The sequence below is a fragment of the Mus musculus genome, chromosome 1 (genome assembly GCF_000001635.26).
Source record: "Mus musculus strain C57BL/6J chromosome 1, GRCm38.p6 C57BL/6J".
NCBI lineage: Eukaryota > Metazoa > Chordata > Mammalia > Rodentia > Muridae > Mus > Mus musculus.
Window position 1 is genome coordinate 41,548,934 of NC_000067.6, and position 25,077 is coordinate 41,574,010.

General features: G+C 38.3%; 1 long non-coding RNA gene across 1 annotated transcript; it reads right to left on the reverse strand.

The window, feature by feature from the left end:
* Positions 1-21,373: 21,373 nt before the first annotated feature.
* On the reverse strand, positions 21,374-24,568 carry Gm35935. The gene is made up of 3 exons (XR_373355.2): positions 24,469-24,568; positions 22,337-22,453; positions 21,374-21,869 (listed from the first exon to the last, which is right to left on the reverse strand). It is a non-coding gene; the product is annotated as a predicted gene, 35935 (long non-coding RNA).
* Between the last annotated feature and the right edge of the window lie 509 nt (positions 24,569-25,077).

The following is a 25,077-nucleotide window of genomic DNA, read 5'->3' on the forward strand; positions in this document are numbered from 1 at the left end:
TTGTTACTATAAAATAATCTGTAGGTTTGATCTGATCCTAGTAAATATTCCAGGATGATTTTTTTTCACAAATTTAGAATCACAGGCTTACAATTCATACAGAGGCAAAAAGGATGATAAAATGTCAAAGCAATTCTAATCAGAAAGATCAGTGCTAGAAGTATATTACTTAACCTCAAATTATATTACAGAGACATAGCAGCAAGGACTGGATGGTGTGCCCCAAACAATAGACTATAACAGAACAGAGAACTAAGACACGATTCCATACAGGTACTACAACTAAATTTGCAGTAGAGCTGTTTAAAATTGTATTTGGAAGACAACCTACTCAATCCATGGACCCAGAAAAATTGGATTTTAGCATGAAAGTAGATTCAAGACTTTCACCCTCCCCCCCAGAAATCCATTCAGAATAGATCAAAGAGCCATGATTCTGAAAGTGTTAGACAAAAGCATACATGAAACACTTTAAGACATTGGCATACACATGGTGACTTAGTTAGGGTTTTACTGCTATGAACAGATATCATGACCAAGTCAAGTCTTATAAAGAACACCATTTAATTGGGGCTGGCTTCCAGGTTCAGAGGCTCAGTCCATTATCATCAAGGTGGGAGCATGCCAGCATCCAGACAGGCATGGTGGAGGCAGAGCTGAGAGTTCTAACTCTTCATCTGAAGGCTTCGAGTAGAATTCTAGCCTCCAGGCAGCTAGGATGAGGGTCTTATATCCCATACCCACAGTGACACACCTACTCCAACAGAGCCACACCTTCTAATTGTGCCACTCCCTAGCCTGAGCATGTACAAACCATCACAAATGGCCTTTTTGGCATGTGCCTCAGTAATATAGGAAATAATCCCCAAATTGATCCATTGGATTACTATATATAATATAGAGGATTAGTATCTAGAATATATATAGAATTGCAAAATTTAAACCCCAAGAAAAACCTCAAATCATGTAATCAATAAGTGGGCTAAATAGACAGTCTTCACATGATTTCAAACAACCAGTGCATATCTGAAAATATTTCCGTAGTCTTAGTAGTTTTAAATGAAACTTAAAATCACTGTGCAATTTCACCTTAAATCAATTAGAGATAAAATTTTCCTCAATACCCTGAATAGACTGATCATATGATACAGCTATACTGCTCTTAGATATATAATCAAAAGACTGTAAATCAACATGCAGCAGATATGTTTATTTGCATAGTTCTCATAGTACGTTTTGCTGTTGTTGAGAAACAAAATCAGCCTAGATGTCTAACATCAGATAAACCAATAGACAAAATGTGATTCATCCTCACTAAAAGTTTGTTGCATGTGTAGCATAAGATGTCCTAGTAGGCCATCATTGGGAGGAGAAGCCCTTGGTCTTGTGAAGATTATATGCCCCAGTACAGGGGAATGCCAGGGCCAGGAAGTGGGAGTGGGTGGGTTAGGGAGCAAGGGGGTGGGAGGAATAGGGGATTTTCAGGATAGCATTTGAAATGTAAATGAAGAAAATATCTAATAAAATTGTTTTTAAAAATAAAAAAATAAGTTTTCAGCTGACAAAAGATAATGAAATTATGATATCTGAAGGTAAATGAATAGAATTGAAGATCATTAGGTTAAGAGAAATAAGCCAGATGCAGAAAAAACAAATATTTCATATGTTCTTGCATATGTTGAACACAGATTTGAGTTTCTCATAAGTCATGAGATGGGAATGAGACCATGGGAGTGTAGGGAGAGATCTTAAAGGACAGGAGAGGAAGAAAAGGGGAGTGTCATGGAAACCATGGAAAAGGGCTATTTTATTGGAGAAAATAGTTTAACAAGAGGGTCTATGTACATGGCTGATCATATGGTTCATCAGCTAAGAACACTTGATGCTCTTGGAGAGAGCTGATACAAAGTGGCCCATATGCCTGTAACTTCAGCTCTAGGGGATCCAACAGCTACTAGCTCTTCAAGCATATGCATGTATGTAGAAACTCATATGTACACCTCAAATTAAAAAAATGTTCTTTTTTAAAAAGAAGAAACCTATTACCTTATGTTACCCAAAATATTAAAAAAAGAAAAAAATGTATTTAATTTCAGTTATGTTCTCCTGTCGCAAAATGGCCAGTTAACATATTAACTTATTATTAACTATGAAGGAATAACAAAATATAAACATGTAGTAAAATAATTGTAGCATTTTTTTGCTAGTAGCATTGCAAAAGGCTGTCTTAACATTTAAAACTTATTAAATTAAAGATCTATTTGTAACATGGTCTACTGAACATTAGAGAATTTTCACAAGGAAAGGAATACCAATAATTTTCAAGGAACTCTCTTGATTTTGTATAAAATTATGTGGATTTAAAAAATAAAACTAGTGTGATTGCTATAAATGCTACAGTCACCATGCATTTGGAAAAGACTATTAAGTTTTCTTTAAACTATGTTTCACACTAATAAAAATGCATGCCAGTGTCCATTTGGAACTTAGACTGAATGTCCTGACCTTGGCTGCATGTGCATGTGGCAGTTTGCCCATGGGGACATTTCTAAGGACTATCGTAGTACCCCAAGAAAGTCTAGAACTTTTATCTATTTTTGCCCTTGAATTTCACATCTATCTAGAATTTGAAGATGTTATCCATTTGAAGAACAGCAAGAGGTCAAGGACAAAGTACATTGATCCTGGATTCCTGAAAACAGCTATTTAACTTCTACTGAAAAATGAATGGGCTCTATTCCATGTAACTAATGCACAATACCTTCACTGACCTTCATAGGGTCGGTGTTATACAACTGGTACTCATGGTGCAGGAATTAGCAGGTGGTAGAACCGTTGGGAAGAAGGACTCAGGAAATGTTTTAGGTGTCTTTGGCATGCCCTGGAGGGAATGCGTGTCTCATCCTTATCCTCTTTTGCTCTCTAGCTCTTGGGCAATTGCATGTTCTTGCATAGTCTGTCTAAGTACAGGGACTGATAACTCATGAGCAGGACTCTCGCAAACTATGAGCCATCTTAAATATTTACTCTTCGCAAGTTTATTGTTTCAGATAATTCGTTGTAGTGGTTCAAAAGCTAATGCAATATTTGTCCTCTTTTTATGCTGGAAGAAAGTAGAGAAAGTATGCAAATTTTAACAAATGTTTTCTAAACTGCTTTCCATAACCACCCACTGTTCAACGAATGATGCATAATCTCCTAAGTCACCCAAAGTCAAATATGATATAATTTCTCAAAAACGAAATAGCTAGGAGATAAAAAGATTTCTTAGTGGTTAGTAGCATTCGCTCTTCTTTTAGAGGACCAGAGGTCAGTTCCCAGAATCTATGTTGGGCTGGTTGCAACTGTCTTCATCCCAAGCTGCAAGGTTTTTTTGTCCTCTTCTACCCTCCAAGCACTCATATGCAAATGCCCATAATACACACATGCACACAAATGTACAGATACACACACACACACACACTATGCAATATGTTATACACTAAGAGGGAGAAATAAATGTTTCTTTAATCTACAGAAATACTGACATTTTTAAATGCTGGCCTATCATCTTATTCCACTGAATCACTTATTAGGAGTACCAGATATAATAATCATGATAGTTGTATTAAATAGTTTGTTATACCATATATAATAGTCATGATAGTTTTATTAAATAGTGTGATTACCTTCAAGTCAATATCAAACAAAATCTTGCTAGCAAACTGACTTGCTGACTCTTGCTTCTCATATTTAACATATAATGAGCTTTAGCTTTCAGCACTACTGCTTTATATCTTTAAAAGTACTGTTTGTGTCATTTCCATGCCATTAAACTTTAAAAATTAATATTATAAAAATTAAGAGAAAGAATGGTGTGTGTAGGTATGTGTATTTGCACTGAGTGTACAAGTAGTACTTTTTAGTAACTGCTGTTAGAAAGCCTGCTTTTAGCAACTATTAACTGCCTTTATCTCAGGAATGATACTGGGTGAAGAATGCAGTGGAACAAAGACCAAGGATTACCCAATTTGTAACATTTAAATGAAATTATTAACTCTATATACCCTTAGGTAAAGATCAACAGGTGACTGTGGAAGAGAAAGAGAGATCATGTCTTAGTTAGGGTATAACTGCCGTGAAAAGACATCATGACCAAGGTAACTCTTATAAGGACAACATTTAATTGGGCTGGCTTAAAAGTTCAGAGGTTCAATCCATTATCATCAAGGCAGGAACATGGCATTGTCCAGCCAGGCATGGTGCAGGAGGAGCTGCGAGTTTCGCCTCTTTCTGAAGCCACCTAGAAGACTGACTTCTAGGCAGCTAGGTGAGGGTCTTAAAGCTCATATTCACAGTGACATACTTCTTCAAACAAGGCCATACCTACTTCAATAAGGTCACACCTCCTAATAGTACCTCTCCCTGGGTCAAGCATATACAAACCATTACAGCTAGTCTTCTCGAGTGACAAGCCTCCTCAGAGGAGTTAAGCTCAAGTGGTCAGCCAGAAACACATAGGCACAGAAGCAACACTGAACAGACACAATAGACTAAATATATACATGTGCATGAGCACACACACATGTATGATTGTGTATGTAAAAATAAATAAACAGGAAGTCATGAATTTGAGAGGGAGAGGTGGGGAATGTTTGAGGAGTTGAAGGTAGGAGAATGAGGAGTAACAATGTAAACACAGCACTTAGGCTTGAGCTTATCAAAAAAGTTTAACTTTTTTTTTCCATATGAAATATATAGTATAAAACATTAAATTTTTAATTAAAAATAAAAAAGTGGAAAATGTTCAAAAATGAAGACTGAGGGTACAAAGGTTACTCTTGACATGTTATTTCTTTTACAAATTTCACTTCTTTAAACCTATGAATACAAATGTATATACTTAATAGATAGCCTGGCCTATTGAAGTAGGCATGCATTAGGAAATAGTTGAGTCTAGTTATTTAATTTAGGTTTATCTTGTATGCTTTTTTGGTAGTGGGATCACTTACTTTCTGCTCTCACACAATTTTAACATTCATTGTTTATAATTATTCCCTACTATAATAAGACATAACATATTATTAACCCTGCTTACCATGACGTATAGTAAGATGCCTTAAAGTTTTACGAAAAGTATACACACGTATACACAAGAAATTTTGTTATTTAGACAGACTTTTATTCCTACTGCAATATTTCTCCACAATTCTGGCATCAGTCCTTTGAGAAGAAAATAAAGGTGGTTAAAGAATGGGGATCCCAAATGGAAGAGTTAGGGGAAGGACTGAAGGAGCTGAAGGAGATTGCAACCCCAAAGGAAGAACAACAGTATCAACTAACTGGACCCAACAGAGCTCCCAGGGACAAAACTCCCAACCAAAGAGTACACATGGAGGGACCCAGGGCTCCAGATTTATATGTAGCAAAGGATTGTCTTATCTGCCATCAATGGGAGGGGAGGCCCTTGGTCTTGTAGAAGCTTGATGCCCCAGCATAGGGGGTTTTTAGAGGGGCAAGGGAAGAGTGGGTGGGTGGGTGAACACCTTCTTAGAGGCAAAGGGGAGAAGGGGTGTGTTGGGAGAGTAACAGAGGGGAGACTGGGAGTGGGGACAACATTTGAAATGTAAATAAATAAAAGAAAATAAAAATGAGCAGCCAACCCTAGATCTTAACTTTGAAAGCTGAGTGCCAAGCCTCAATGTTTAGGGAAAGTGACAAAGGCTATTTTCCAATTTGTCCATGCTTCCCCATTCCCTGGGAAGATTAGGCTTGATGGAGCTGGATGTGGGAGTATGGAAAAAGGGCATAGATAAGAGAGGTGTCACGGGGTTCTTTCAGAAAGGCCCTAGCCTTCTCCCTCCCTAAAGCTGACCCTAGGAACCCTGCTTCTGAAATTGAGTTAGAAATTAGAATGTTAGTACCTACTGTCTTTTGATTCTCTGGGAATGGGCCAAGTTTCTTTGAAAATGTGGGATTTAAAGTAGTATATCAGAGAAGAATTCTAGGCCCAAGGAAAGCTTTAGATATTCCTTGTCACAAGGCCCTCAGAGGAGGAATAATAACTTTCATGGACTACAGATCCCTACAAGAGTGGTCAAAGGGGCAAAGAAAGGGGAGTTAGAAGCTGGACAATGCAGTCATCATTGAATGAACCTGTGAGCCAAAAGCAGATGCAGGAATGGGTGTTTCATAGGTACCCAGGGAAGGGCGTTGATCCCGGCAGATGTCACTACAGAGAGGGGCTAGCAATTCCTATTGTGTTTCTAGTTCATTAGTTCTACTTAGATCAGCTACAGTCATATGGTCAGGGCCAGGAATAGAGCTCACACTCTGATTACATGAATATTGCAGCAGCAGTATGGAATATGAACTCTTCCCAGCCTGCTATGTTCCACTTGTTATTGGCTGCCTGTCCTCAGCTCAGTCCTAAGTAACATATAATCTCTTCCTCTGCTGAACCATTCTGCATCAAAGGAGTTTCACATAATATTAAGTAATAAAAATTGCTTTAATATTCTGGTTGAAATTTATGAAAGATTTCCAAGTTATAAATCTTAAGAACTACTTGATCAATATATTTTTGATTAATAAATTTCTGGTTTAGAAGTACATCCATTTTTTTCTTTTCATTAGAGCATGAATATTTTGTTTGTGGGGTTGTTTTCTTTTGTTACTTTTAAAAGTTTGTCTGTGTTGAAAAGGCTGAAATCAGAGACTAGAAACAGATAAGTAAGAGAAAGCTTAAGTGAAAGATATGTATGTGTCTAAATTAACATCAAAACAGCAGTCACATATTTAACTTGGCACTAGTTCATTGGCTCTTCTATCCAGTGGTACACTAGTCAATGATAAGCTAGATTCTCAGAACCGCCCAGCCTCACATGCTGCCAATTCCTGACTCACACACAGAAGCTTACTCTGGCATACACTGAGTACAGACCAGGGGATTTGGCCTCTGCTGTATTATTCTGGAGAGCCTGCAGTAAAAGATAAACAGGAGGCTTCCGGGAAGCATGTCTTGATTAGCCAAAGATTCCCCTTTAGGAGAGCAAAGGGCTTTTCTCAAAAAACACTCACAGAGCAGCTGACAATGGGGTCTGTTGTTAAAAGCAGTGTTACGTTGTTCTGAGTGGATTGAAGGTGTATCCTATAACAGGAAAGTTCCTCTTTCTACTGGTGCTAGAAACCCTCACCTTCTTGTCGTACAATGGCTTCACCCCAAAACCACACCAGAAGAAGCTTTATAAGGACTTTGGATAATGCTTAGGGAATCACAGAGACCTAGCTCATCAGTGTGTGCCTCCAGCTCTTCTGTGTGCTTTCTATTTTCTACATTTTCTCCTGGGAATGACATTATGTAACACTCGTATTTCCCAAGTTAGTTAGGGCTGTGTGTGTAGTCAACTGTAAATGCTACAGATCCCACAACCTACACCCAAGGGATGTTAAGTTACAGTCAGTCCATTTTTCCATGCAGCAGTAATTTAATAAATATAACATAGTAAAAAACAACAATAATAGTGTGGCCTTAGGAACACTTGACAGGATAAAACAAAATAACTTTGCGAAGACCCAACCAATAGGTATATGTTGTACCTATTTGGCTCACCAGTGTTTATCTTATTAGCGTGAGCTATAGAGGGCATATTGATTTATTCCCTCTGGTTGGTAAGTTCCACCTTCTGACAATAAATGCACTATATTGGAAAAGTGCCTATAGAAATTGCAATATATCTTGGAGAGTTATGAAAAAATAGCCATTCTCTAGAAAACTTAAGTATCTACACAGAAATACACACCAACACACACACACACACACACACACACACACACACACACAGAGTCATAGGCATACAAAAATCCAAAGGTACCTGTGGACTTGAGGGCTAGGAAACTACCCTTGTCGGGAGGGGAGTGTGAGGCATAAAAACTATTGAAAATGTCTGTATGTTATTATTTTAATGCTTTGCCTATATGTATGTATCTCTGTATCATGTGCTTTCCTATGGAAGCCAGAATAGTGTGTTAGATCCCCTGGAGATGGACTTACAGACGGTTGTGAGCCACCATGTGGGCAGCCGGAATTGAACCTAGGTCCTCTCTAAAAGTAACAGGTTCATTGACACATCTCTACAGCTCCGCACTCACACCAAACCCTTTCTTTTAAAAGCATGTTTTCAAAATGCAAAGATGTATAAGAGATCGTGAAGATCAGGCAAAAATAATCTTCCCCTTCAAACAAACAAGTGAAATCTACACATGTAGAATTAGTAAGAAAATATTTTTCTATTTGAAAGGTGCAGTGATCTCTGTAGGGTTCTACTAGTCTAGTGTCTGTCAGAGCAATTAGCTCTAATTAGCACATCCATGGGCAAGGTTCCATGAGATGCAAGCATGAGATGGGCAGAAACGATAATCCCCTTATCTCTCTTGCCACTGATTCCTCTTCAAAATTAGATTGCAGTGCTTTGTGGAAGTCTTTAAGGCCATTTTACTGCCACCAGCTGGCTGACACCAAAGACAGAGGGCTGCCCGAAGGAATACCTGTCTGTCCTCTCATGAACCCTCACTCCAGTACTGGGAAGTGAAATTCCACAGAAACAGTAAGGCCATTTACATTCAAGATTGGAAGCTCCTGTGGCTTCCAACGTGTGTGTTACAGTTTGGCACAATAGTGAAATACTCTTGTATGCCTCAGGAAAACAGCTGCATGAGGCAGTCAAGGGGTTTCCTAACTAATGGAGGTTTGCAAAACTTCTACAAGTTTAGTAGCTAAGAACAGTTTTTCTTCTTTTCTATGCTCTGATCTAAGACTATTTTTCATCTTGAATTAGAATTACATCCTGAATCAACATTTAAGCTTAATCTATATAAGAGCTGTTTTTATTAAATTATTATGATTATGAGGATATGATTATGACTGTATAGTATACATTAATTGGATGACATAATATGTATCATGTTTAATATATCATACTGTTTATGAGCTATAATTCTATTAATTTTCTTCCTTAATTTTGATGTTTATCTAATATTCAAATCTTCAAGCAATATTAAATATATTATATAAAATAATTGAGAATTTTGTTCATACAGTTTTAGAATCATTGATATAAACTATATAAATTAGTATAGTAATTTGAGAATAAAGCTTTGATGATTTCTTTTGAAAATGAGAATAGTCACATCTTTGGGAGCACAGTGTGAAAGAGTAAGATGGCACTCACAATCTATGGGTACACCTTTATATTCATTTAAAATCCATTAACATTTTACTTGGGACCAGAAAACACACACACAGTGACAGAGAGGTACATGTATAAATAGGTGTTATATTCACTATATATCCAGGTAGAAAGCATGAACATTTAGACACCTGCATGAAATATGCGCTTACTATTCTATGTAGAATATATAAAGTAATCCATATATATACTATATACAGTAACATATACATAATACTATATATTACATAAACTCTCATATAAACACACATATATAGTGTGACATATGTATACATTTATATAAGAGTATATATTTCTACCTATATGTATAGGTATGTATATTAATACTTTTAGCTTTTATATACTCATAAGGTAGAATTCAAAATATAGCATCAAAATAAGTAAAATATCTAACAGTAACAATATAAAATATTATTTATTCACCTAGCAACTAAAATTCTGAATTCTTGATAGATGTACAATATGGGAGGATTTTTAAGCTATGTTAAATAGTTTATAGCACAGTGGTTACTTTAAAATAGTACACAACTGAAAAGAGATAAAGTTATTTCTCTTATTTGTTCTTATACATTTATGAACAGATCCTGTTTTTCATCCTGATGTGGTATTTCTTTTATAATTATGAAATACTCCTTAAACCCAAAACTCGCAAGAAAAGTAAATTGTCTCAAATTAAATTATGAACAATTTGAGAAACAAGTTGGTAGACAAATGATACACAAAGAGAGAGACACCAGCAAGAAGAAAATCAGAATTGTAGGTCCCTTGGATGAGTATTTATATACACCTCTGAATTTATTGTAAAGACAAGGCATTCCTGTATGGAGGACCTGGCTTGTAAATGTTTAAAAAATGGTATGGTTTTTTTTTTTTTTTTCCTTTTCAAAATATTTAGTGTCTACATTTCATCAGTGAGCCAAGTAAATCATGGTTTCTTCAAGTGCAAGGATCGAAACCAATTACCATTAGTGACCATCGGGTGCAGCAGATCCTTTCTGTCCCGTTGCCTGAATCTCAATGCTCTCCCAAGTGTGCCTGTGCAATTTAACAGGACGATCAATACCCCGCAGCAGTTAGCAGCAGCCCTCTTGAAGTGCTTCACAAAACATGCTACATTTCTCTACCGAATAAATGTCAAAACATTCCAACGGCTACAATTCTTGGGAGAAATCGTTCTTCTGAAACATTATTGACATACTTTAACCCACATTTCCCGCTGCTCGCAGGCGTCCTACTGGTCAGTCAATTCCGATTTGGCAAGAGCCACATCGACACGTGCTCCCGCTGACTTGCTTGGCTGCAGTCAAAGATAGCAGAATCTGGTGGCTAGGTCCTGGGGTTCAAGGGTCAGTGGTCTAACGCTCACCCAAGGTCAAGGTGATGGCAACCCCTCTCCAGAGACTTGGCTTCATTTCTAACCTGCCCTTGAAACTGATCAATAGCATCACAAACCATGCCTCCGGAGCACAAAAGACCATAGGATCTAAACACTGCTATGTCATATCTAAGTAAATCAGAAGCATAAAAGCCATGCAGGGAAATTTAACTTGTCAGTGAAAGGAAAAAGCCATAGTGAAACATGCATATACAACATTATAATTAGTAAAATAATAAATAATTTGAATATATATATATATACACACATATATATGTAAAGAAAAGACATTTATGAAAAATAAATTTCTGAGCTATATTTTTATTGTTCAACTTCAGAAACTTAAGTCTCATGCTGTAACTTCATTGGTCTGAACTTTCTAAAATAAAGGGGTAGTCAGTAGTTGCCAAGACTTTATTTAATAGGAGTGTATGTTCTCCTTCAACCTTAGATTTATTTTTATTTATTTTTATTTTTAATTTTTGTTGTTGCCCATTTCAAACTCTCTGCTACTCCCAGGCTCTCTGTGAATTATTTCAGCTGAAGATGCGCACCTTCCAGATAGCATGGAGAAAAACCGGCCACGTGAAGTATAAACAGAAGGCTGCTAAGCTGGGCCAAGCTTCATTTGGATAGTCACCAGAACAGATAGTGACAGTTTTGTTGGCCTGCCACTGTCTGTTCCAGAACAAGAAGCTGGGGCCTTTAATGACCCCAGCCCAGTCAGGTCACCCTGGAGCCATCCCTACAGCCAGCTAGGTTTCTTTCACAGCTAGTGAGAGCTCTTCCTGCATCTGGAGGTCATGCATATCATTATGGAGAGTGTGTGGTTTTAACTGGTTCTGCAAGCTCTGTTGCACTCTCTAATGCCACTGCTGTGTGGCTTCATGCTCAGCTCCATCTGCCATTGGTCAGGTTAGAATGACAAAGAAAGAGAAGATCTCTCACAGAATCTGAAATGATGTTACCTTTACCTTCTTTGAGCTGAAAAAAAAAATCGCTCAGCGAAGGAAGGCAGTTGATGTGTATTAAGTACACCTATTGAGGCTTTCAGAAGTGGACCTGGAGATACTAGAACTTTTAGTAGTGACTTTTTTTTTTTCAACAAACACTGGTATAGGCAGTCTGAATGACGACTTCTTCATCAATTCATCTTAAAATTATACACTCTTGTAAGCAAAGAAGAGTGTTTTTAGTGCCATCATTAAAAGACCTTGAAGATCAGATACAATGTCCCTACTTTTATCATCATCCTGATCCTTTGTCCAGTATATTCAAGGATATAAATTCAGTGTGTAATCAAAGCACTCAATGTCCCAACGGTAGGCTCTTCAGTGAGGCAGCAGGGACATACAGGACTGAGAAGAATATCACCACCCCCCATACCTGCACTACCTTTAAGTTGCTGCTTCACACACGTTTTGCTGTAAAACGTATTATCAAGACAATATGCAAAACATAAAACTACCCACAAGAGGTTAAAATCCACCATAGCCACAGCCAGGAGAGAATTTACCACATCCTGCCAGACACATATAAAATAGTTTCTTGATTCAAACTCTGATTTCTTACCATTGACCAAAGGTTTAATCATCAGTCAGTGTTCAGTAGCTGTTTTAAAAAAGAATCATCAATAATTTCCTTAAGACAGGTAACAGCTCTTTGCATCTCTTAGGCAAACTGCAGGCCTCATTCCTTAATCTTAGCAAAAAAAGAAAGTTAGACTATTTTAGAAGGTTGTTATAATTAGCCTTTACACACATAAGTGTTTATATTAGCATTTCTAAGTATCTGATGGGAATGATAGATTTCCTCTGCATATGAGACAGAATATACCTTCATCTGTATTGAATGTCAATTAATCCTTACTACCTCCCTCTGAAATTGTTATAATAGTTGTATAAATATTTTTATTCTCTATTAATTTCTTATATGTACAAGCTGCATTTCTTGTATGAGTTACTTTTTCATATCATTTTTAAGTGGGTGTTTGCCTATGCTCCATAAGAGGAAATATAAGATAATTTTTACTGTTTCACTTCTGAGCTTTGGGTTCTCTGAAACCAAAGCCAACAGTTTTGGCACTGTGCTCTTTTAACATTGACTCACCAGGGATATCACAAATGATAGGTTTGCCTAAGCTCCATGGAGGTGGGGGTCAATTTGTGTGTGTGTGTGTGTGTGTGTGTGTGTGTGTGTGTGTGTGTGTGTGTGTGTGTGTGCACAAGATAACTCATGTCTTATTTAGCAGGTTTGGATACAACACCAAGCTAAGGGTGGTTATTATAGCAACTAATAGCACAGTAACCAGAAGGAGTTGCTAAAATTGAAGGGACATGAATTCATTTATCTTTTATTGGATCAATGCTATTGACTAATTGCTGTAATTCCTGTTTCACAAAAACAGGCAAAATGAATAAATAAAACCCACAACTAGAGATGAAAATGTTGGGGAGAATATTTAGCAGGCCATTGATACTGGAAGAAGATAAAGATTACTGCTAAGCCGATGTTCAGGCTTCAGATTTCACCCTGAAGTTTCTTCTCTGTAGTTTTGTGTACATCATATGACTTACTTGAAATTCTTTTATTCCTCTCAGAGATGAACATAACAATGGGCATCTTCATGTGGTAGTGGAGGGAGACTGTGCTCTTGAAGAGGTACATTAAGCAAAGCTAAGGGAAAATGCATACCCATGCTAGGAGGACTTCAGAGATATTAAAACAGCTAAGGCAAAGAGCTTGAAAGCTTCATGAGAGGGAGCAGAAATTGCACACTAAGTTGCTAATGGCAGAGGCACGGGGCTATTCAGCAGTAACAATGACAGCAGATGCCATGTAGCATGCTAGCAAGTTCTGAAGGGAACAAACTATCGCTTAGCATCTCAGCTCCAATAAACCATCAACAATATATAAAGTCAGTATAAAAGTGTTCTGAACACACAGAAGAGCAGAGCTGATATGTGTCTACACTTAGGAAGATGCTAAGTGATTCAGCTGAATGAAGGAAATGAGTTAACAGGAAAGGGGAGAGAAAGAGAGAGAGAGAGAGAGAGAGAGAGAGAGAGAGAGAGAGAGAGAGAGAAGAGCCTCCTGTAGCTGGCAGTTCCTCCAAAAGATGCAGATGACTTGCAGGAAGCAGGGCTAAGTGAGGATGATTGCTCTGAAGTTCCAGGTTGGTGCAGCATTATATGAAGAGCTTCTTGGTTACCAGGAACAAACTCGGGAGCTAGGCAAGGAAAAGTTAAAGAAGACCATTTGCAGAAATCAACAGGAGGTTGACAATGATTATTATAGGTCTTGTTTAATAATTTTTGTGAAACAGGAATTACAGCAATTAGTTAATAACATCGATCTAATAAAAAAATGAATTCCCATTTCTTCAAATTCAGCAAATAGTTTTGGTTGCTGTGTTATCAGTTGCTTTAATGGTTACTCTTAGTTAACAGGAGAGGGAAACAGAGAACAAAGGGCATCCTGTACACACACACACACACACACACATATATATGCATATATATATACATATTAGTATTATAGATTATACTAAGGTATAATAAAGTGATAGAAATAAAAAATACTAGCAAAAACTGCACTCACAGTACACAAGTATTGCACACTTGTCTATGCAATAGTTTACTTTAGACAGAACTATGACTAGGTGTGTGAAAGAAAAAGAGAAGCAGGCACCAGCTCAACCTTTTCATGTTCAATGAGCTCTGTAGGTGCTGTCTTCAGCAACAAGGCCTGGCCATCAGTTGTAGAAAGCAAACTACACCCTTGGAGAAATATATGGGTGAGTTGAAGGTACTCATAGGACACCTTTGGTCAACAATTCAGTTAAATCTAATCCATTCCCTACAACGCAAGCTTCATTTGGTGATGAGATGACAAGCTGGGGCTCTGTCTCCTCCATTGCTTGGTGATTTCATTTAGATCACAGTCACATGGGTATATGTTTTAGGAGGCTTCTATTATATTAGGTTTCCGTTTGATCCTGTGAATGTCTCACTCTCCATATTCTCCCTCAAGTCCCTCTTCTCCACTTCCTAGATGATTCTTTCTATTCCAGTCCACCACTTACCCATTCATATTATATTTCCATTTCTGTGAGAGATATAATATTCCCACCATTACCACTACTGCCTGCCACTTACTCTATACCTAACCTCTATGCTCATGTGGATAAAAGATTGTAGTTTATTTATCATTGAATTAACAGCTCATGTCCACATATAAGTGGATACATGTCTTATTTGTTTCCTGGGTCTGGAAAACCTTATTAAGGCTGCTGCTGCTGAAGAAGGAGGAGGATGAAGAAGAGGAGAAGGAGGAGAGGGGAAGAGAAGGAGGAGGAGGGGGAGGGGGAGGAGAAGGAGAAGAAGGAGAAGAAGAAGAATGTTGTAGTAAATCTCCAACCCAAATATGCCCTGGCAATGACAACACAACTCAGTTAATATGACTACATGCTGTGCACCTAGATTGGGCAGATCTACCACTACATTACCATCATTCCTGTCTTATGAGACCCCTTAGTACTTGCGGTTTCTCCAGGTCATGTGCTTCTACTCAGCTTTTCTTCTTCTTCCTCCTCCTCTGCATCCTCTCCCTCTTCCATTTTCTCCTTCTTCTCTCTCTCCACCTTCCTCTCCAAATTCCTTTTTATCTGCCCAATCATCAGCTCTCCTTTATTTTACCAATTAAGGTGGGAAGCAGCTTTACAGGAAATCACCTGAGTGCTGACTCATTCCTTGTTTGCAGTCACTCACAGGAAGATGGAATTAATATCATATATAATTAGCCCCAGGGCTATCCACAACAGAAGAGAAGGAGGAGAAGGAGGAGGAGGAGGAGGAGGAGGAGGAGGAGCAGGAGCAGGAGCAGGAGCAGGAGGAGCAGGAGGAGAAGGAGAAGGAGAAGGAGAAGGAAAAGCTGATGGTGATGATGACTTACTATTTTTTTCCGCAATTTTCTTTTCTTTTTTTGATTTTTTTATTAGATATTTTCTTTATATACATTTCAAATGCTATCCCAAAGTTCCCTATACCCTCCCCCGCCCTGCTTCCCTACCCACCCACTCCCACTTCTTGGCCCTGGTGTTCCCCTGTACTGGGGCATATAAAGTTTGCAAGACCTAGGGGCCTCTCTTCCCAATGATGGCCGACTAGGCCATCTTCTGCTACATATGCAGCTAGAGACACGAGCTCTGGAGGTACTGGTTAGTTCATATTGTTGTTCCACCTATAGGGTTGCAGACCCTTTTAGCTCCTTGAATACTTTCTCTAGCTCTTTCATTAGGGGCCCTGTGTTCCATCCAATAGATGACTGTGAGCATCCACTTCTGTATTTGCCAGGCACTGGTATAGCATCATATGAGACAGGTATAAAAGGGTCCCTTCAGCAAAATCTTTCTGGCATATGCAATAGTGTCTGGGTTTGGTGGCTGATTATGGGATGGATCCCTGTGTCGGGTAGTCTCTGGATAGTCCATCCTTTCGTCTTAGCTCCAAACTTTGTCTCTGTAACTCCTTTCATGGGTATTTTGTTCCCTATTCTAAGGAGGAATGAAGTATCCACCCATTGGAGGATATCATCCTTAGTGAGGTAACCCAATCACAAAAGGAGTCATTAGATATGTACTCACTGATAAGTGGATATTAGCCCAGAAACATAGAACACCCAAGATACAATTTGCAAAACACAAGAAAATCAAGACTTACTATTTTCTAGTTCCATTCACTTACATGTGAATTTCATGATTTTTCTTTTTTTTTTTTAAATTCATGAGTGTAAGTGTAGGTTTTTTCAATACACAAGTGTAAGTGTAATTCTGTAAGTATACCACCATTTCTTTAATCAATCAGCTGTTGAAAGTTACCTAGGCTATTTCCAATTTCTGGTTTCTATGAGTGGAGTAACAATGGACATAGTTGAGCAAGTGCCTATGTTCTGGCATTCCCCTATACTGAGGCATAGACCTTTCACAGGACCTAGGGCCTCTTCTCCTATTGATGACCAACTAGGCCACCCTCTGCTACATATACAGTAAGTGCCCTTTGTGTAGATGCCCAAGGGTGGTACAGCTGAATCTTGGAGTAGATTGATTGACATCTTCCTGAGGAATGTCCACACTGATTTCCATAGTGGCTGCATAAATTGGCACTCCTACTAGCAATGATTGCAAGTTCCCTCATCTGGAACCTTCGGCCACATGGGCTAATGTTCTTGTTGTCAGAACTCACTCTGCAGCCTATCAAAGGAGAAACATAAATGCCAACCCAGCTACAAATCCTTTGTTCTACAATGGTGCCCCCCTTCTAAAATATGCTGTGTAATGGTGGCACAGAGCTTGTGGGAGTCACCAATCAATTTCTGATTGGTTTCAAGGCACACTCCATAAGATAGGACCCATACATACCCAATGCTGCCTGGGTAACTGATACCAGATAGTCTGGGGATGAAGGGTAAAACCAAGTACTACTGTTCTACACAAGGAACATAGCAATAAAATGACTCCTAATGATATTCTGCTACACTCATGGATCTTGCTTAGCCATCATTAGAGAAGCTTCCTCTTGAAGCAGATGAGAACAGAAACAGAGACCCATAGACAGACATTATGCAGAGAGTGAGAAATTTGGAACACTCAGCCCTAAATGGGTTGTCTCCATCAAATCCATCTCCTCAGAGAATAGGTACCCCTGTGAAAGAGGATTCAGAAAGAGTAGAAGAACCCGAGGGGACTGGAGGATACCAAGGAAACAAAGAATTCTAAACTCAACAAGACAGATGCACACATGGAATCTCAGAGACTGAGGTATCATGCATAGGACCTGCAAGGTCTGCAACAAATGGGATCCTAGAGCTGAAAGGAGAGTGGACAGATGCCCCACCCAAATGAAGAAGGTATATCCCATTGATAGCTGCTTGTTATTGAAAACTTAGATGTCTCCAAGGGAGTCCCATTAGGGAAACAAACTTGTCTAAGGGTAGGCATCATGTCCAGCAGTAGATGGCCAACAGAAAACAAAACAAAAACTCAATGACATCTTTAGAGGTTTCTTGTTTCATAAATTCATCGTAGGTCCTTTTTTTTCCTTCACTTTTTTTATTAGATATTTTTTTATTTACATTTCAAGTGTTATCCCCTTTCCTAGTCCCCCCCCCCCACGAAAATCCCTTATCCCCTCCTGCCTCCCCCTGCTCCCCAACCCATCCACTCCCATTCCCAGTTCTGGCATTCCCCTATACTGGGGCATAGACCTTTCACAGGACCTAGGGCCTCTTCTCCTATTGATGACCAACTAGGCCACCCTCTGCTACATATACAGCTAAAGCCACAAGTTCGACCATGTGTTTTCTTTCATTGGTGGTATAGTTACAAGGAGCTCTGGGGGTACTGGTTAGTTCATACCTCTTCAGCTCCCTGAGTCTTTTCTCTAGCTCCTTCATTGGGGATCTTGTGCTCCATCCAATAGATGACTGTGAGTATCCACTTCTGTCCTTGACTTTTTTTTCTTTTTTTAAAATTAGGTATTTATTTCATTTACATTTCCAATACTATCCCAAAAGTCCCCCATACCCTCCTCCACCCACTCCCCCACCCACCCACTCCCCCACCTACCCACTCCCACTTCTTAACCCTGGCGTTCCCCTGTACTGAGGCATATAAAGTTTGCACAACCAATGGGCCTTTCTTTCCGCTGATGGCCGACTAGGCTATCTTCTGATACATATGCAGCATGGAACAACAATATGAACTAACCAGTGTCCTTCACTTTTTAATTCTATCTTTTGTTTTGTTTTTGTTTCATCTCTCTGTCTCTGTCTCTTTCTGTGTCTCTCTGTCTCTCTTTGTGTCTCTGTCTCTGTCTCTCTCTGTCTCTCTCTGTCTCTCTCTGTGTCTCTCTGTCTCTCTCTGTCTCTCTCTGTCTCTCTCTGTCTCTCTCTGTCTCTCTCTCTCTCTCTCTCTCTCTCTCTCTCTCTCACTACTGCACAGGTTCTTTGTAGTATATCATGACATCCACTTTTGTATGTTTATGGGATACCTGAGTGTGCAATTGAGTCACTCTATGCTTCTACATCAGTTCTTGTACCTCTCCTTGTTCTTCTTTCCTTGTGTGTTTTATCCTGAATCAATGTTTTTACTTTCACATTACCTTATTTTATTATTGTGACAGAAGGGAAATGGATCCAGATGGAAGTTGATTTGAGGAGGAACTGTGAGGATTAGAGAGGAAGTGCCATCAGGGTATATTGTATGATTGTATGGAAAGAAAACTATATTTAATAACAGAATAAAAATAAAAATAGAATATATATATATCCTGAAGAATAAGCAAGAAAAATACAATGTGATATTTAAAAACATTACACCTTTTAACATCATAATGCGTGCACACATGTGTGCAAACACACACAGACACACACACACACACAACTGAGATTAAAATGTTCAATGTGGTTCACCCCTGAGAATCAGCAAGGAAACTACATTTTGTCCTAATCCTCTTAGGAACTGGTTTGAGTCAGGTTCCCTGGAAGCAGAGACTGGAAGAAGGCTTTCAATCATACCAGGTCAAGTTTTCCAAGAAAAGTTAAGGACAGGGAGCTGGTAATGGCACTCTGTGGAGGTCTTAGCGGGTGGGTAGGTGGGTCTGATCCAGCTTGCAGTGTTAATAATGAGATTTTGATGTTGCCTTTGACCCAGACTGTCTACATCTGCTCTTTCAGTTGCCGTCTGCAGGCTACACGCTGGGGAGAGGATAAGTGTGTTTAAGATGACAGGTATGAAACATCACAGTCACACATCAGGCCTGTGACATAATGTGTGACTGGTAAGGGAATCCACGAGCTACCTCAGCATCAACTGGAGGAATTGTAATTCATCTGTGTACTCTAGAGTCTTTCGTGCCCGTGATACATCAATGATGTCTTGCCCAAACACAGAAAATTTCAGAACACAATGCCAAGTTCTACCTTTGACTAAAGCCAGACGGTGCATTTGATTTGGGTTCTGTGATTTACAGGCACAGTAAACAGTTGCTTGTGCTGAACAGCTTGCTTTCAGTTCATTGGCTGTTACAGAAGGAAACCTGGTTCTAAACCCTAGAATTTCATGACTCGGGACATTCTAAAACCATTTTCTTTATCAAACTGATTTTTCAGATCGTAAGGGATCTTCTGAGCTTGAATTCCAGAGCCCTTTATGGGTAGAGAGGAACCAATAGAGTCTCCATGCTATGTACAAAGGGAACACTGAATAGATCAGAGGAGGGACACATTCCAGAGATTGAAAACTGTGTGACATCATGCTGGATGACATCACACTGCATGACATCACACGTTGTAGCAAACACATCATTGTTTCCACTGGTTCATAATTTTCGTGTGTCTAATATCTTTTTTGTTATTACCCAGCTCCAAGAAACACAAATAGATAGCTAAAAGTACATTTATTTCTAACCATGAGCAGAAGCAGGAAAGAAATCACGATAGTTCTTTTAATAACTACAATTAGCTTCCCCCCTTGCTTCCCTAGCATTATTTATTAGCTCTTTCTTTCTCATACTAAGATATTCAGGATGAAGCCTGAGGATATTCTCCTGGGTAGTATTTATAACCTTGATATGTATGCAAACTCTTGCCCATTAGTGAACTCTACTCTCTGTAATTCTGATAAACATATTTATAATGCAAAATTCTATTTTTTTTATTAACTTCTAAAGGATAAATCAAAATGATGAATACCGGGCTATTTAGTCAGTGTCTTTGTCAGGATTCCTTTGCTAAGTGGAAACAAAATAGAAAACATTTACTAAGACTGTCTTTTGTATCTCTGACTGAAATTTGTGTGCTCTGTGTGGTTTGCATTAATGCATTTTTAAAATTAAATGTAAATTTTCCTGACAATTTCCCTGATGTTAGTGATTCATTTTGTTGAGATTTATATTTTGGAGAGAGTGTGTGGGTTGTGTGAGTGAATGTAAGTTACCTTAGATGTCAGAAGAAGATGGAGGAATTGAGTTTCCTGGAGCCAGAAAAATAGGTTGTGAGCTACCCAACTCTGCTGTTGGGAACTGAGTCCAAGTTCTTGCAAGAGTACCTCCTACAAAGTGCTGGGTCTTCTCCTAAGCTGTCCAATGTTCTTGGTTCTTAATTGGTGTAGACCTTGAATTCTCCCTCAGACGTTAAGCTTTCATGAATAGAAATCAAAAGTATAATGACCAGTTAAGAACAAGTTACTGGAAGCTGGGGGAAAACATTACATGCAGTACATTTTCCTGCTGTTTGAATCCAACTGTTTTCTGTTCTGCAGTGGGAGAGTGATGGTTAACCTGCGTATAGAATAGAAGAGCTCATGATGTCTAATTAGACATCAAAATATCCAACCTCGAATTAGTTGAAGCAGTTTCTAGAATTGTGATTTTCTCAATTGGTAGAAACAACAAAAACTTAAATGGCCATCTCAGTTGCAGGATCAACTAGAAATAAAAGTTAAAGAAAAGGATGCTCATTGTCCTTTAAAAAAAAAAGTTAGCAAAATATCACTCGGGAGAGTGCCAGAATATTTTTAATATTGTTTGTCAGGATAAAAGTATGAAGGCATTATGTGCATCAAATTACATTATTTTATTATTTATTTATCAATTTATAACAAATTTCCACTTAGGATTCTGGAAAAATTATTACCACCACCCTCACACTTGTTAAGTCTCATCAGAATTCTGGCTTGTGTGATTGATTGCATAATACCTCCTTATGAAAATATAAAGACTGAGTGGACCAAGTTCAAATGACGACCCCATTTCTCTAACACGATGCTTACTCATCCTCTGTAGGAAAGCCATAACAAATTGTCTTACTTGGCTAGACTCAGGAGGTTTACATTGTTATGTCCTCAATAAAAAAAAAACCTGAGGAAGATAACTGAAGGAAGAGAGGAAGGCTTTATTTCATTCTTGATTTCGGAGGCAGACGTTCACAGTGGCAAGAAGCAGAAGAGCTCTCCTTGAGAAGGGACAGGCTTGCTCATGTCAGAACACTTCCCCCTTTTCCCAGGGTTATTATCTCCCCTCTCGCCACTAAGACTCTTGGCTGGCACATCCATTACCAGAGTAAGATCTTTCCCTCTTCATTGATATCTCAAAAATTTCTAGAAATGACGTCATAGAAGCAGTAAGAATTATCCTTCACAAGACCATGGCTTCTGTTCATCCTGCCAAGTATAATATCAAGAATGATGACCACAGTATCCTTTCAGGGCACTGGGAACAAAAGAAAAAAATCCATCATTGTGACTCCGTGAACCATAGCATGCTCAGTAAACACATCATAGTATAGCTTTCCCAAGTCATGAGAACAGCTAAGTGGGGATCCGTTTGTGTTCCTAGTTTGGGACAGAAATAAACATGTTTCCCTGTGTCCATTGTGTCCAACAGCATAGAAGCTTGTGGAGAGAGAGAGACCGGCTAGCTAAAGATTATTTAGAGGTGGCACACAGCTGTGTGTTAAGAGAAAGGTGAAAAATAGTCATGTGTCGTCTATATCCTGGCCTGATGCGATTTAACTTCTTATGCAGAATGAATGAAACACAAATTCATTAACACAGCAGAAGTCTGAAATTATTCATTTCAGAAGATGTGAAACACAGAACAGCTTAAACAGAAGGGAAAACTATGGTGGGCAGAAGTGAACGGACCTCCAAAATAATAAAACTGAAATAGTACAATACCTCCAGGTGGTCCCAGTGGCTGCTGCCCTCTTTCCTTCCTCCTGTCTTCCTTGGTCCAGCAGTGATGCTGGTAACTCTTGTGCTTCTTATATTTCATTTCTTTAAGGACTGAAGGAGCTGAAGGGGTTTGCAACCCCATAGGAAAAAAAATAATATCAACCAACCAGAACATCCCAGAGTTCCCAGGGACTAAGCCACCACCAAGGAGTATACATGGCTCCAGCTGCATATGTAGCAGAGGATGGCCTTGTCATACATCAATGGGAGGAGAGATCCTTGGTCCTAGGAAGGCTCGATAGATGCCCCAGTGTATGGGAATCAAGGGCGGGAAGGTGGGAGTAGGTGGGTAGGTGAATGAACATCCTCATAGAAGCAGGAGAAGGGGGATGGGATAGGGGGTTTCCGGAAAGGGGGTGGGTACTGGGAAAGGGGATAACACTTGAAATTTTATTAAATTAAAAAATAAATTAAAAAAAGATGTTTCCTCCTAGAAGTTCTTGAGGAAGATGGAATCTTTCTCAGAAGCCCTGAAAATATTTTTTTTTTCTCTCAATAACACAAAGATAAAAAAAAAAAAAAATAGGCCATCTATTTTCTTCCTGGCTTAAGTTAAAAAAATGCACAAAAAAATAAAATTTCATTTTATAAAAGGACGAAGATGAGTGATTTGAGGTGCAGAATTTTGTGACTTCCTCCTTCCCTCTCCCTTCCTCCTTTGTCCTCCCTTTCTTCCTTCCTTACACACTGACTTATTCATCACAAGGCACAGGACAAGGTTCTTAGATTGTCAACCTTTAACACAGAGCTAATCTTTCTAAAGTTTGACTGTCCTGCTATTTTGTTGTAGTAATATAAAATGGACTATGAATAACATATTTTTAAAGGGTGAAGTTTTTTTTAATAAATTAATATTCCCCAATTCCTAATACTATTTCCTTGCTGTTAAACAGTATCCAGATATACTGTATTGTATTCTGAGTATTTTCTCACCATACTGTATTTCCATGAATAAAAATATATTTATACTTTTTCCTGTTTCCAAAATATATAAGGTTTTAAGATCTAAGTTTTAAAAATATGTATATGTTCTATAATTAAATATATTTTACTTAAATTTGAGGATATAGACTAGGTCAATTGTAAAGTTATTGTCAAAAATAAAAGTATATTAAATGTTGTCAATTTTAATGAGTAATTTTGAAACAATTTTAATGCAATAGATAGAACTCAGCTTCCATTAACATACAGTTGCATGAATAAATATTTGTTTCTAAAAAGAAGAAAACTTTAATTTTGTTTTTTTCTTTCAATTTTCTCTTCAAATCATGGTAGTCTTTCATAAAAGTTGTCCATAATTAGGGAAATGGAATAAATTTGTTATGACCATACTAATCTCCAAGGCCTACTGCCTTCTTTGGTAAACAATATTCTCATTGGACACTATCATAAAAACTATATGTAAGCATCTCTCAGCAACTGATGGGGTTAGGCCACTGAGATTTATTAAAAATAGAGAATTGAAATTGCTTGAGTTGGGATTTATTTACTACCCAGTTCTTCCGTTTTATTCAACTGATATGACTATTTCAAGCTGTCCCTTTACTTGATAGATTGGATGAATTTAAGTGCTCATGAAAGAAGTAACATGCATGCAGAGGATGGTGAATTTCAAGACAGAGGACCAGCTTCGTATCCAGATGTTCTTGGGCACAACAGGGAGAAGTACTTGTGGTAAATGATGGCCTGAGACTCATTTCCTTAACATTCTGTGGAAAATAACACACATCTGGAGAGCCCTATCTCAAATGGCTTTGGAAATTTTAGATCCTTCTGAGAGCAAGAAAGAGGGGAGTGGGACAAAGAGTAGGAAAAAAAAAAAAACACAAAGAGATTCCTACATTGGTAAATCCAGGAAAACCAAGGAAAATCTGAGTTGGGAACATGGACAGTCTAACTGCAGTGCTTATTCTACTAAAATAACATGATATTCTTTCCCTTGGTACTGGACATGAGAAGTCAAGAAGGATATGACCACACAGGCATATGTATATGTTTGCATGCATGCACACATATGCACACATACACACACACACACACACACACACACACACACACAGCATGGAAGAGCTTACCAGAGCTGACTCTCACAAAGTGCTGAGGAGATATCAGATTCGTTGAGGCCAGCACACTCCAAGAAACACTAAGAAAGCTAACTGTTGTCCAATAAAGCAATCCTTGATGCTAAGACGTCAGAGTGAGCATGAACAAGAAATAAACGAATCCTTAGAAAAAATTTCAATGCTCCCTAATTTGTGGTTAATCTGTCCTGTTTGTTGACAATTTCATACTGTGATTATAGTTTTTAAGACATGGTTTCAATCACTTATGAACTTTTTGCAGATATTCTGTGACATGTGACAAATACCTCAACAACAAACAAATTCCAGGGAACATCACACATGTTTTCCTGAATGCTTAATTTATATAGTTAAGAACATATATAGCACTATAAGCAATGTAATCAGGGAATTTATATCTGTATTCTATTGGAAAATGTGAAATGGTCACAAACTTAACAGTTTAAAGTAATACAAATTTACAGTTCTTGTGAATCAGACAGGCAGCTGAGTCCCCTGCTCAGGTCTCACTGCTGTATTAGATTATGAACTTGTATATACAGGTGCAAAACCTATAAACTCACATATGCAGGTATGTAAACTATAAAGTCATCAATAACTACA